Consider the following 14,333-nt stretch of genomic DNA (forward strand, 5'->3'; position numbering starts at 1 on the left):
TTTTACTTTGGTTTGTTTATATTGCTTTATTATATTGGCTTTGATGTTCCCTTATTCCTGGTGTTTCTCACTTAAATCCAAGTAGAACTACTTCTTTAAAAATAGTGCACTTTTCTAATTTACAGCAATTCAAAGACAGCCCCCAACAGTAGGTTCTCACCGAACAATGAACATAACATTTTCCTGTGATATCGCTGGTCGTTCTTTCTCACTCTCCTTTCAAACTCAGTGTGGGCCGGTTCTGAGTAGTTGACTGGTCCCGTTGTCTCCCTGACTCCCAGGTAAGCGGTGTAGGCCTCAAACCTCAGCCCGATTTATAGTCTCCCACTCCGAGTTGTTTCCTCACAGGTCCGCCACCGCTCCGACTCCCAGGTAAGTAAGAGACAATGGGCCGAATTACCTCCTTCTGTACTGTAAAATCCTCTGATTCTATGATTTAAATTCCATTTGGATCAGGTTTAATTCTGAAACATTGCACTTTGGGTTTACATTACTCACCAGATTAATATCTGTGGGAATTAATGCCCCTTTATAAACTAAGCAGGGGTATTCAAGTTCAGGTGCTGATGCTTTGCACCAGAAATAAAGATCCGCTATTTAGAAAACACAACACAAAAGATGCCAGGTAGCCAAAGGCTTGACCAAAGCTCTTTTAGGAATTGCAGCTATGACTGGACATCTCCTGCCTACTGACATTGTGCCCACTTGCTGAATGCTGAACAATTTGATATGAACTGCAAGGCATCATGAGAATGTTAAAGTTATATTTATGATCAAACTTCAGAATGATCTCAAATCCTTCAGACTGAGAGAGTTGTGAATGGGTGACAAGATACTGAAATGAAAAGACTGATTTCAAATGACTTAATGGATTTGCAAATGAATATATTAGCTTCCTAATTATTATGCAGAAAGGTTCATGACTGAAGATCTACACTTCTGTAGAATATCCATAATTCATGAAGTGACCATCTTGCAAGTCTTTTCATACATTCTGCACAAAATGAAGCCCTTGGAAGTAAGGAAACACATTCCCTTCTGTTATACTATCCAACATTCACTATCTCCCATTCAACAGTTTGTACTCCATATGGTAACATGGCCTATAGCGTGGAGTTGTGCAATTTTAGTCAAAGGTTTTGCAGCAAGTGTAGCAATGCCACAGCATTGAACTGAGCTTAAGATCTGTCCCAAAATGGGAATAATTGTAAACTTCAAACTTTTTTCCATTATTCATTTATGGGATGTGGGCATCACTGGCTAGGTCAGCATTTATTGCCCACCGCTAATTAACCTTGAGAAGGTGATGGTGAGCAGCCTTCTTGAAATGCTGCAGCCCATGTGGTGTAGGGACATCCCCATTGTTTTTAGGGAGGGAGTTCCAGGATTTCGACCCAGCGACAGTGAAGGAACGGTCTTATATTTCCAAGCCAGGATGGGAGTGACTTGGAGAGGAAAGTGCTCCCATGTGCCTGCTGCCTTTATCCTTCTAGATGATAGTGGTCATGGGTTGGAAGGTGCTGTCTAAGGAGCCTTGGTGAGCTTCTGCAGTTTGTAGATGGTACACACTGCTGCCACTGTTCATCACTGGTGGAGGGAGTGAAGGTTTGTGGATGTGGTGCCAATCAAGCGGGCTGCTTTGTCCTGGCTGGTGTCAAGCTTTTTGAGTGGTGTTGGAACTGCAGTCATCCAGGCAAGTGGCGATTATTGCATCACACTCCTGGCTTGTGTGTTGTGCCTTGTAGATGGTGAACAGGCTTTGGGGAGTCAGGAGTTGAGTTACTCGTAACAGGCTTCCTACAATCTGACCTGCTCTTGTAGCCACAGTATTTATATGGCTAATCCAGTTCAGTTTCTGGTCAATAGTAACCCCCGGGATGTTGATATTGGGGGAATTCAGTGATGGTAATGCCATTGAACATCAAGAGGCGATTGTTGGATTCTCCCTTGTTGGAGATGGTCATTGCCTGGCACTTGTGTGCCACAAATGTTATTTGCCACTTGTCAGCCCAAGCCTGGATATTGTCCAGGTCTTGATGCATTTGGCCATGGATTGCTTCAGTATCTGAGGAGTCACGAATGGTGTGGAACATTGTGCAACCACCAGCGAACATCCCCACTTCTGATCTTATGATGGAAGGAATATCATTGTTTAAGCAGCTGAAGATGGTTGGGCCTAAGAAACTATGTTGAGGAACTCCTCTGGTGATATCCTAGAACTGAGATGATTGACTTCCAACAATCACAACCACCTTCCTTTGTGCTAGGTATGACTCCAACCAGTGAGAGTTTTCCACCTGATTCCCATTGACTCCAGTTTATGCTATGGCAAATAGGCTGGAAGAGTAAGTCCCTTACTATAAAAGTACTTAATTACTCCATTAGATATCATACTCTGTTATTTTGCTGTCTGGAGAAATTTGCTGGTTGATGGATTCTAGTCTTCTTAGGCAGTCCCTCAGGATCGAGGATGATTTGCTTCCACCCTAGCTTGATGGGTTCTGAAATGGCTGATAAGTTCAATGTGTGATCTGCAGACTCTGCCATGTGAGGAAAATGGTGCTTGAAGGAATTTGGTAGATGGGCTGTTTGGAGGTTTGTACCCCTGCTCCATTGCCTTGACTTCACCTCTGCACGTTCCTGACAAACTTTTTCGATGTGCTCAGCGCGCTCCCAAAACTGAACTTCTTGTTGGTCACAAACCAGGGTCTCCCATGAGTAGGCAGGTATGTTTGCCCTCTTCAGGGATATTTTGAGGACATCCCCAAAGAGTCAAACAGTTTCTGGTGTCCTCCTTGGAGTGTCCTGCCATGACAGAGCTCCAAGTAGAGCAATTGCTTTGCGAGCCTGGTGTCAGGCATAAGAATGACATGTCCCATCAGCAGAGCTGGTTTTGAGTGATTAGCACCTCAATGCTGGGTAAGTTGGTTTGGGAGAGAACGCTGCTGCATTTCTTGCCGCCAAATTTAGAGGACCTTGTGAAGGCACTGCTGCTGGTGGTACTTCTCCAGTTCTTTGAGATGTCTGCTGAGCAATTGAGAAATACATTATGACATTAATTTAATTGAAGAGGAAGCAAAGCATGTGCAATCTGGTGACATTAGGTTCAGGACTCCTGTAGTGTTGCTGCAAAGAAAAATCAACACAGATGCACATGTACTCCATACAGAATCCCCACCTCTGGTCCAGTCAAAGTCACAACAAGCCCAATTCACATCTCGATGTTAAAATCGAGGGTCTGCATTTTGCTGTAATGATGAAACCCATAATTAGCAAAAAGTATGGAGCATTTACCTATCCTGCCCCTTCATTTCTTGAGTCTTCCCAGGATATTCTCTAAGTCCTCTTTTCATCTGGTCCTTAAGTACATATACATCATTCACAGACATGAGGTCAGCTTCCACAGGCATATTGCTGAGATCCAATAATACATCTCCACCACTGTCTCAATCCTTCCACTGCCTTTGTACTATTAACGGGTTTTGGTGACATACAACCTGGAATGAGCCTTAATTTCCTTCAACTAAACTCTAGGAACACTGAAGTGTAGACCAATATGTACAAATTCTCTACCCTCACCATGAACTCCAATTCCCTCCCCGTCCCCCTGGCGATTGTTGCAGAATGAGCTAGAAGACAGGGAGCCTTTAAAGTGGTGAACAGTATTTTTCAAGACATGCATGTTTTATTAACATAAAACCAAATATAGACAAAATTCTAACTCTTTTTCTCTCACTGGCTGGTGGTCGTGTGCATGTATCAACATTTATACACAATTAGATGTTTCAAACATCATTATAGCAAACATAACATGGTCAAATGTTAAGCATTCAAATCAGATATTTAACTAAGTTCCTTCCTCCCTAATCAGTATTGCAGGTGAATGTTAAAGAGCCTACAGCACTATTCAAGGAAGACAAGGCAATTTCTCCCCCACGTTCCTGACTAACATTCCTTTCTCAACCAACGCTGCCCAAAGAAGGAGATTCCTGCAGTTTTATGGAGCAGTGCTGATGCAAAATGGCTTTTTACCAACATATCAGCAGTCGCTGCACTTCCAATGAAGTTCAACTCATTCTGTGAAGTCATTGAGCTGTGCCAATGTGGAAAAGTGCACTTTAAATACAAGTAATGCTACTTATTAATTTATTTAAACTTTCAAGTTTCGAGATTTCAGGTTGGATATTTAAGAATAAGACAAGATAACCTGGTGCATAAATGGTTTGTTTGTGTATTGTTGGTATGTTTGACCAAAAGGAAACATACAAGCAAGTGGGAAAATGTTCTTTTGATTAGCAGGTTTAGGTGACAGCTGCTCTACTCTTCAACTCAATGTGACCTTACAGGCAGAATTGTCCGGTCTCATTGACAGTGGGCATCATGGTGCCCATAGTGGAGTACATTACGTGGAGAAGGCCAAAAATTGTTTTTACACCGTTGTGAATCCACTTTGTGATTGTCCATTTCGCCCGTCGATAGTGGGCTGTGTTTCCCGCTGCCACACATCGGGAACCTAATTTCAATACTTCAGCATCTCATTATACACCCTGCTCTCCGGAGTCATCAATCCATGTCAAATTTACCACCCACGTCAGCGGAACTTCAGAACAGCAAGCTTCACAACTGCCTTGAAAAGGTGTGCACCTGGCGACCTGACCTTTGAGGGGAGCTCGGAGGTGAGTACACACAACCTTGCACAGCGTTCATGAGCATTGCCCATTGGACATCAAGGAAGAGGCACGGCACATTCGGAGGGAACTCAGGCAAGTTGCTTTTTCCCGGCTGGCTTTTAGTGCAGTGCCAGGGCAAGGGCTACAGTGCAGGTCATGCCAGGGGCGGGTGCTGGGGGCAAGGCAGCACAGACTGAAGGAAGTGCACCAGCACATGCCAGGGTGGGAGGGTGAGGGAAGCAGCCACGCTTGGAAAAGCTTGTCAAAAGTGAGCATTCTTCCACATCTGAGACCATTCAGCTACAGCTCCATTGAAATGCTTGCAGTCGGGCATCTGAAGCATTTCTGCCCATTCAAGCAACACAAAAACGTGAAAGTGCCACCAAATGTTGCAGAACGTTTCACCCCTCAGGCACAGGCTGCAAATCAATCTGCATTTTAGGGGCAGCAGAACAATTGGCCAACCAGGCAAGTTGTACAATCCCCTTGCGAAATGTGGCCATGGCGCAGTCACTGGTGGAGGCACTCACAGCCCCTCGCAATGTCTTTAATGAAGTGTGGATCAATATCCATCATGGTTCAAGTTAACAGTGTAGCCTTGAAGTGCGGTTTAGGAGAATGCATGTGCCTGAGCTGAGAGCACAGCATGCAGTCCAATGGGCAAAGCTGCTGTCAATCGGTCAAGTGGAGTGCGGTGGAGGTAAGTGCGGTTTTGTACAGCCAATGAGCAGACCACACACTAGCCATCCGAGTGGTGGCCAGCACTCTCCTGCATGCATGAAGGGGCCTTCAGTCTTAACCAAGAGAGGTTCTTAGGACACATATGCTAACCCTCTCATCTCTCTCTTTGATCCTGCAGGAGGAGAACATCAGGACCATGGAACCTGGTGATTTAGCGGTATGCCTCATGGCTTACAGACAGCAGAGAAGAAGGAGAAGAAGAGAGCGGCAGAGGCGCCTGGCTCAGCAAAGGGAGGAGCACCTCACTCAAGATGAAGGGGTAGCAGGGCCTGCTACGCATGCAGCTGAAGGTCCACAGCAAGCCATCGCTCTTGGTGCCTCTCTAGACCCTAGTCTACTCATTCCTGCAGATGACTGAGAACCTGTGTCGTCGAAGGCTGTGCATGTCTAGGGAACTGGTCAGCCACATATGCCACCTGCTTCAGGATTTGATGCCACAGCGACATATAGGGCATCCAATGCCAGTGGCTATGAAAGTGACCGTGCACTCAACTTTAATGCCAGTGGCTCCTGCCAGGGCTCCACAGGTGACCTGTGCAGGATCTCACAAGCCTCCATGCACAAGTGTATCCAGGAGGTCAAGAACATCATCTTCGTGAAGGCACAGAACTTTGTGCATTTCGACCGGAATCAGGAAAGCCAGGAAGCAAGAGCACTGGGATTTGCTCAGATCTGATATTCCACAGGTGCAGGGTTCCATTGACTGCACTCATATAGTGCTCAGATCTCCATGGCAACTATATCAACCATAAGGGCTTCCACTTACTGAATGTTCAGCTGATTTGCAACCACCCCAAACACATCCTATAGTCTGCGCATGATTCCCGGGGAGTATCCATGACTCCTACATCCTTAGCAGGTCTCAGGTCCCTGACATCTTCCAGGGTCCACAGAGGCTGCAGGTTTGGGTCCTCAGGAACAAGGGCCACCCACAGAGAACGTGGCTGATGATACCCATGCATTGGCCTCAGACTGCAGCAGAGCGGTGGTATAACGAGGCTGATGCCCCAAACAGGACTTTAGTGGAGCAAACGATAAGCATTTTGAAAATGGAGGTTCCAGTGCCTCGACAGGCCCTATGGAGCACTGCATAGCAGTTCCCAGGGGGTGTCGTGCATCATCATCGCTTGCTACGCGCTACATAACCTGGGGCTGCAATGGGGGGAGGACCTGGCTGAGTAGGTGATCAAAGAGCTGTATGTCTCCTCCAATGTGGAGGATGTTGAAGGTGATGATGGTGATGAAGTCCTTGACGGCAATTTACAATAGTGTGCCAGCCAATACCAGCTGCCTGGTGAAGAGGGACAGGGCTGACTCCTGTGTACCAGCAGTACGGGCTGCCTGGTGAAGACAGCGCCTTCCCCCTATCGGAAGAACAGTGAGGCCCCCACCCACGCTGCACTCAACTAAGTGACACCCACTCACCTTGCACTCTTTACCCTTGCTTTCCTGTGTCTTCCTGTCCTTTTTACCTTCTTTCCTCCCCTCTCTCCCTCAATTTGCCATCAGGAGCGAGAGGTTACGCCATCTTCCCCCCACCCAGCCCCTTTACCCCAGGGCCATACTGTCTAGACTTGCCAGAAAGAGCTTGGGGTGGGTGTGGCTGAGCCCCTATGGCTACAACAGTGTCACCAGCAGCCATACCCTCAGGGGCAACTGTGGAGGTGGCACTATTGCCGATGGCGGGGCCCAAGAGGGCCTATGCGGGAGTGGCTGCTCCTATGGCCTCCCCTGCACCTGCAGTCCCATCACCATTCTGCTTCTTGACAAAGACCCTGGGGATAAAGAGCTATATTCATCCCGAGGTGAGCACAGAAGCGTGGTGAAAGCTTTAGCCTGGGTTATCGGCCCCTTGGCCATTGTCACGGCCTCATGCATGTACGGGAAGGCAGTGTTCTTCCTTGGGTCTGAGAGGGCAGTGTATCTGGCCCCGGATAGGGGGCTCACCGTGGGTGGGACCTACCTGGCGGTGGACCCTTTAGAGGCCACCACAGAGAGGCTCGTGTTATCCAATGTCTCGCACTTTGTTCCCGGTGAGCTCCTCCTTCTCCACCTTCACCAACTGGGTGAGGTCAGGTCCGGGGCTGTGCCAATCCTGCTCGGCCTCAGGGAGCCCAGACTCCACCATGTGTGCTCTTTCCAGCGCCAGGTCTTCATTTGCCTGGCCCGGGAGGAGTGCACATAGGCGCGATTTGACGCCATCTGAGGGGGCAGCCTACTGGATATTTTGGATGGCAAATGGCGTGCAGTGCAATGCCTGCAAGGAGGTGGGGCACTTTAGGAAGAACTGCCCAACCTCCAAGGCCAGCAGCACCACCCAGGCGAGCGCGGCTGGCACCGCGGCACCTCCCCCTCACCACCACTCCATCTGTTCCACCACAAGGGGGAGTGACGCGAGCAACAAATTTACCTCGGCTGCCAGTGAGGTGGGTGGGGGGGGGATGGGGGGAGAGAATCCACGGCGTAAGGAGGCATGGAGAAAGACCGGCAAGCAGCCCCGAAACCCCCTGTACATCTCGAAAACACCCTGATCCCAAGACCCCTGAAGAAACCGGCTCAGGGGGAAAAACACCATCGAGCCCCTGTGATGTGTCTGCGTGTGCTCCCAGGGTCGTGGGCACCTTAGCGCCAAGTGCTGGGCCCGGCCCCGTCCTTGCATGGGTTCCTGGGTCCAGTGGCGATGGGCCATGCGATCCCAAGCTGGTGGTCTTACTAAAGAGGGTGGACCTGCCCAAACTCTGGAGGGCGGAGCGTTCGGAGGGGCTGGAGGGGGCAACAATGGGAGCCTCGCAGATGGAGATCTCCCCACCCTACCCCAGAAAAGGCGCCACCCCTCGGAAGGGGAGGACCTCGTCACTGGAGGTCGGAGGTGTCTCCTCCCCCTATGAAAAGGTGGTGGCGCCTCTGCCCGCAAGTCCTCGCTCTGCCCTCTGGGGGGAGCCCAAATCCCCAACTCCATGCTGCAGGACCACTCGGGGTTGGTGAGGGTATTGCCCTTGCGGTGGTGCCCCAACCCGACCCACCTTGTACCCCCGAGATGCCATCTGGCCTATCAGGGGACTGCGACAATCCCTTCATGGCACCAAACGCTGGATCATCGGGCAGCATTGGTGAGGAAGGCCTCCCTGCTCCCTTCCAGACTTTAGCACTGGTACCTCTGCGCTAGGTCTGGAGCTTTTTCCAGGCTCGCCTGGTGTCCCGGTGCCTGGGGGAGGGAGCGGGGCTCTGAGCCACCACCCCCCTTTGGCCCATATCCCCAAGAGGAGACCTGAGAGGACACCTCTGCCCTTGATCTTGGGCGTGGGATCAAGGTGGAGGTGGAGCTTTTTGGCAGCTCTGAACCAGCCCCCGTACTCAATATTGGGGAGGGGCTGGAAGCAACGACCAGGAGGAGGATGGGGTTTCGGTGGTGAGCACCAGGGATAACTTAGAGTCATTGTCGGATGAGGTGGCCCCCCACCAATTCTCCCCTTATCCCTTTACGTGAGCTCCAGAATTTTTTAGCTAGTAATCGCGGCCACTGATACAGGGTCCAGTCAGACCTGGACTGGTGGGATTCTTTTCCTCTTGTGTTCTGGTCCACCTGCAAGGCCCTCAAGGCCCCCGGGCTGGACCGGAACTTTAAGACGAGAGTCCACACATTTCTCACTGGGCTCCTGAAGGAGGGGAAGGATTAAAATAGTCCTCTCCTTCTTACACTTTGCATTAGGTGATGGTAGCACATACTTCTGACAATGAAGACTACCATAGCCAGCCTCAACATTCATTGCAGGAGGGACGCACAGCACAGGTTCCAGAACTCACAGTCCTCAGGGATGGGAAGTATGCAGTGTGCTTCCTGCAAGAAACTCAAACCATTCCGGGAGACAAAGCTATGTGGCTCCTGGAGTGGTGACGGGCTTGGGGGGGTCTACATGAGTCACCTAGCTTCCAATTCTGGTGGGGTGGCTATCTTGTTGGCCCCACATTTTCAGCCGAAGATCTTGGGGTCAAGGAGCCAGTGCCAGGCCAGTTGCCGCACCTTACTGTGTGCCCAGGGGCTCGGTGCTTCACTTTGTGAACGTCTGCGCACAGGGGAGCATACAGCAGCGAGCGAGCTTCTTTGACGATGTGTCCACTCATCTCGGCTCCATTGATGCAGGTGAGTGCATCATCCTCGGTGGGGGGGGGGGTGATTTCAAATGTAACCTCGTGGCCAGGGGCCGTCACAGTGCCCAGCACGTCACGCTTGGTTTGAGTGTAAGCTGAGGGACCTGGTCGGGTCCTGTGACTTGTGGATGTCTAGCGAAATCTCCATCCTGACTCCAGCGTTTTCACGTTCATGTCACCTGGAGTCGGAGCATCCAGACTCAACTGCCTTTACCTTCTCAAGGGGCTCGTGTCCATCGGCTTCTACGCGGCAGGTGCCGTGCATGGACCACCCTCTGGTGTGGGTGGATCTCGCTCCGTTCTGCAGGCTTGGATGAGGTCCGCGTACTGGCACTTTAATAACCTGCTGCTGGAGGACGAGCGGTTCCTGGGCTCATTCCATTGTTTCTGGGCCAGCTGGAGAAGGAAGTGGGGAGGCTTCACCTCCTTGAGGCTCTAGTGGGATGTGGGCAAGACTCACGTCCGCGTTTTCTGTCAGGAGTACGCGAGGGTGTTGACAAAGAGGCGGAAATCCAGGGTCGAGGAGTTGGAGAAGGAAGTGCTCGACCTGGTGGCATGTCTCCATCAGCCCAACACGGACCCGGCCCTGCGGCTGGTGTTCAAAGAGAAGGGCGCACTGCGGGATCTGCAACTCGTCGAGTCCCACAGTGCTTAAGTGAGGTCACGGATCCAGTTCCTCCGGGACCTGGACTGCAGCTCCCCTTCTTCTACTCGCTGGAAAAAAGGCACGGGGTCTGTCAGCAGCTCCTTACGCTGCTGGCCAATGACGGATCCCTTGACTCAGATCCAGAGGGCATCAGGGCCATTGCCCAAGATTATTATACAGCCCGGTTCTCTCCGGATCCGTCCAGCGAGGATGCTCGCAGAGTTTTGGGGAGGACCTACCGCAGGTCGGCCCGGAGGGCGCCAGAAAGTTTGACTCCCCTATAAGTCTGGGAGAGCTGACCAGGGCCTCTCCATGGGCAAGTCCCCAGGGCTGGACAGGCTGACCGTGGAGTTCTTTAGAGCACTCTGGGACATCCTGGGCAATGACTATGTGGGGGTCCTGAGGGAGGGTATCAGTACCGGGGAGATGCCCCTCTCGTGGTGCAGGGCGGTCATTACTTAAAATCCAACCACCCTCCTCAGCGCGGATTGCAAGATCTCTGCCAGGGACATGTCTTGGCACCATGCGGGACCACATGACCCACCCTGACCAATCCTACACGGTCCCAGGCCGCACTGCTTTTGATAATATCCATCTGATCCAGGACGTCATCCACATTTCTCACGAGACTGGTCTATCAAGCGCCTTCCTGTCTCTTGACCAGGAGAAGGTGTTTGACAGGACGGATTACGATTATTTATTTGTGACTCTGTGCCCCTTCACTTTGGGAGAGGAGTGCGTCAGGGCTGCCCCCGTCTGGCCAATTATATTCTACCTGTGTGGAGACTTTCCTGCGCCTCTTGCGGAGGAGGTTGTCGGGATTAGTTTTGCGTGGGCCGGGTATCGGGGTGGTCCTCTTGGCTTACACTGATGACATGCTCACCGACCCAGCTGACCTGTGGAAGATGCACGAGTGTCCTCTGCCCTGCCCTCTGCCAGGATCAACTGGGGCAAGTGCTCTGGAGTCCTGGTTAGTCAGTAGCAGATGGATCCACTACCTGAGGAGATTAGACCTTTCATCTGGAGCAGGACCAGCCTCCTCTATCCAAGGGTCCATTTCTGTCCTGCTGAGGAATCCTGGCCAGTGAACTAGCAGGAGCTGAAGGCCAAAGTCACCACTCGCCTGCGGCACTGGACAGGACTGCTCCGAGTGCTGTCTTACCAGGGTCGAGTTCTGGTCATAAACCAGCTAATTGCCACCATGTTGTGGTACTGGCTGGTCACTTTGAACCGTCCCCCGGATCTTGTCACAAAAATCCAGAGAATACTCATCAACTTCTTTTGGGACAAAAGGCTGCACTGGGTCAGTGCTGAGGTTCTGAGTCTCCCACTTAGGGAGGGCGGTCAGGCACTGGCGTGCCTCTGCACCCAGGTGGCGACTTTCCACCTTCAGGCCCTGCAGCAATACCTTTATGTCAAGCCCCCTCTTGGATGGTGTGCCCTGGCGATATATTTCTTCCGCCAGGTACACAGCCTGAATTATGATGTGCAGCTCCTGTTTGTAGACTGGAGGGGCCTGTTACTCAATAAGAGGTTGTGGTGGAAGAATTAATCCAGGCTGGTCTCTTGGTTAAAGCTGGTTTATTTCCAAGACAACTCCTCAATGCTGCTAACTTCCTAGTAGCTTCCACACTTTTTACTCTATTTAGATGGGATAATTAATGGCCATCACCTCTTTAACAAGCAATTGGTTTTAACAAGATGATTGCCATATTAACAGATTCCCCTCTTTTCTTTTTAAATTAAAATATATTTTTTTGAACAAACAGAAGGAAATAATGTCATGTATTTCCATGTCTGTAATTCCCGAATTTCTTTTACCACATACACACAATTAAAACAAAAACAAATTTTCACTGCATTATAAGACACATTTAATTTCTTAGAGTAGGCACTTCTTTTTGTAAAACAGTCTGATAGTTGATGACTTGCGTCAACCTATTTTTTTTTATCTTAGAAATCTCTTTTCTCTAATATCTCCTTTATGCTGGCTAGGTCTATTTGTAGCCTTTTTTCCCGTGACACTTTTTGTGGAATGAACGTTGTCCCTGTGAAACCGATTATCAACAAAACATTCTATGGGCAAACTTTTCCCACATTTCCCATTATATACTATTTCTGTCAGTATATTGGATAAGTAGACCTCCATTTCTATTGCTTCTACTAAGGCTAACATTTCAGCAGCTAAGGTGCTTTTCACTACGCTTTTTATTTTCTTGGCCTCCCAAGCCAGTGGGTAACACTTATCCTTTTTTCCCACCAAGAATATGATGAACCCTGCTGTGCTAGAGGACCCATCTGGAAGATTAGCATGTGAAGCATTACTAAAAATTATCAAATCCATATCATCTGGATCTCCCAAGGCTGGAAACTGGAGCACACATCTCTCAGAATTTCATTTTTTTTTTATATAAAGTGTTTTATTTGCTCTCAGAACTTGCTCAATTGTAGCATGTTTCATCGTGGTACTCAGCTCCAGCACATCATATCTAGCGTCAGGCCTAGTCTAAGTGCACAACCAGTTCAAATGCCCAATCAAACATCTCAACCGTTCCATTTCTTCTTTGGTAGCAGGATCCACTTTTTGTGAGGATCTACCATGAGTTATTGGGATATAATTAACATTTTCTAAATAAGATTGTTGATTCAATGTCACTCCTAACTTCCTCTGCTTAATGTCTAAACTATGTATTTAAAGGCCCCAGAAGCCCGACTTCTGACTTGGAATTCCTTCTTTATCTTCAATTACCCATTGTTCAAATTCTAGAGATCCTCCCCACAGGAAATCATCAACATGCATGATAAAGATCCCAGCTAGTTTCTCCTTATGGTACCAATAGAACATCGCGGGATCTGCCCTTAACTGAATGCAACCTGTTTTCAACAAGATAGACCTCATGAAAAAATATCAAACTCTTGATGCATCATTCAACCTATAAACACACTTGTTCAATTTCTATAGCTTTCCTTCTACATCCCTGGCTTCTTTGGGTGGTTGAGAAAAAAAACTTCCCTTTGAAACTTCTCCCCCTGTAAAAAAAACAGCCTTTATATTAATCGATTTGCACTCCCAGGAATAGGATGCCAAAATAGCTAAAAAATATCCTCAAACTCAACTTTCCCCACAGTAGGGGAGTCCACTCTGACAACTTGATCTCCTAGTCTCTCTTCAAAGCCTTGGGCTATTAATCTCCCTTTGGCCTTGCATACAGATCCATCTGTGAGATAAAGCTGGCTGTCCTCTGTCAGGTATTTCAGAATATACCCCAAATTCCTTCCAACTTTTTAACTCTTTCCATTTGGTTTCCTTTATCAGCCTACTTTCCAATTTATTAGCAGCAACTAGAACCTCTGTCTTAAGGACTTCTACTTCTTTTGAGATTGTTAGCTTGCTCTCTAGTCCTTCTTGTTAAGCTCCGCCCTCTACTCACATTCCTCTCCCTTTCTGGACTGCTACTATATGATCGTACTCCCATGTGACCAGAACTCCATTCGCAAGTCCATGATTATTTTTCTAGGGTCACGATCACTTTCTGGTCCTCTGTCAGAACTCATACTGCTCTTTCTATGTTTCCACATCGTTACCTTGGTTTGCCAATCAATAGGTCTTGTCTCCTGTCCTTCATCCTGTACATTTAGCCAATGTTTGGATTTACCAGTGGCCTTTCCTGCTCTCCCTATGAAGGTGGCATCCCTCCACACTCTGGTCCCTTCTGACATGCGTTACCTTTGTCCCTACTTTGGGTAATTGGCCTTATGGACGAATAGCATTGTCCTGTACCTCAGTATTACTTTGTTCATAGTCAGCCAACCCTGTATCTGCCATTGTCTGCTTCTCATAACTACCCAGTGTGTGTGTGTGTGTGAAGTGCATGGGTGCCTCCTCACATTCAATGTCCTGTTCAGAACCTATAAAAGGTATAATCAGTACCAATTAACCATGAAGAATGTGCCCTAACAGTTTGATTACTGTGTTGCACAATTACTACTTTCTCATCACTCCTTATAACCTTTCCAGGTCCTTTCCACCCTTTCTGGCCTACCCTTTAATAATATACTATGTCTCCTTGTCTAAACTGTATTCCTGATGATCTTATGCAGTGCTGTATAGCCCACCAAAATTTCTC

The sequence above is a fragment of the Carcharodon carcharias genome, chromosome 13 (assembly GCF_017639515.1).
Source record: "Carcharodon carcharias isolate sCarCar2 chromosome 13, sCarCar2.pri, whole genome shotgun sequence".
Classification (NCBI taxonomy): Eukaryota; Metazoa; Chordata; class Chondrichthyes; order Lamniformes; family Lamnidae; genus Carcharodon; species Carcharodon carcharias.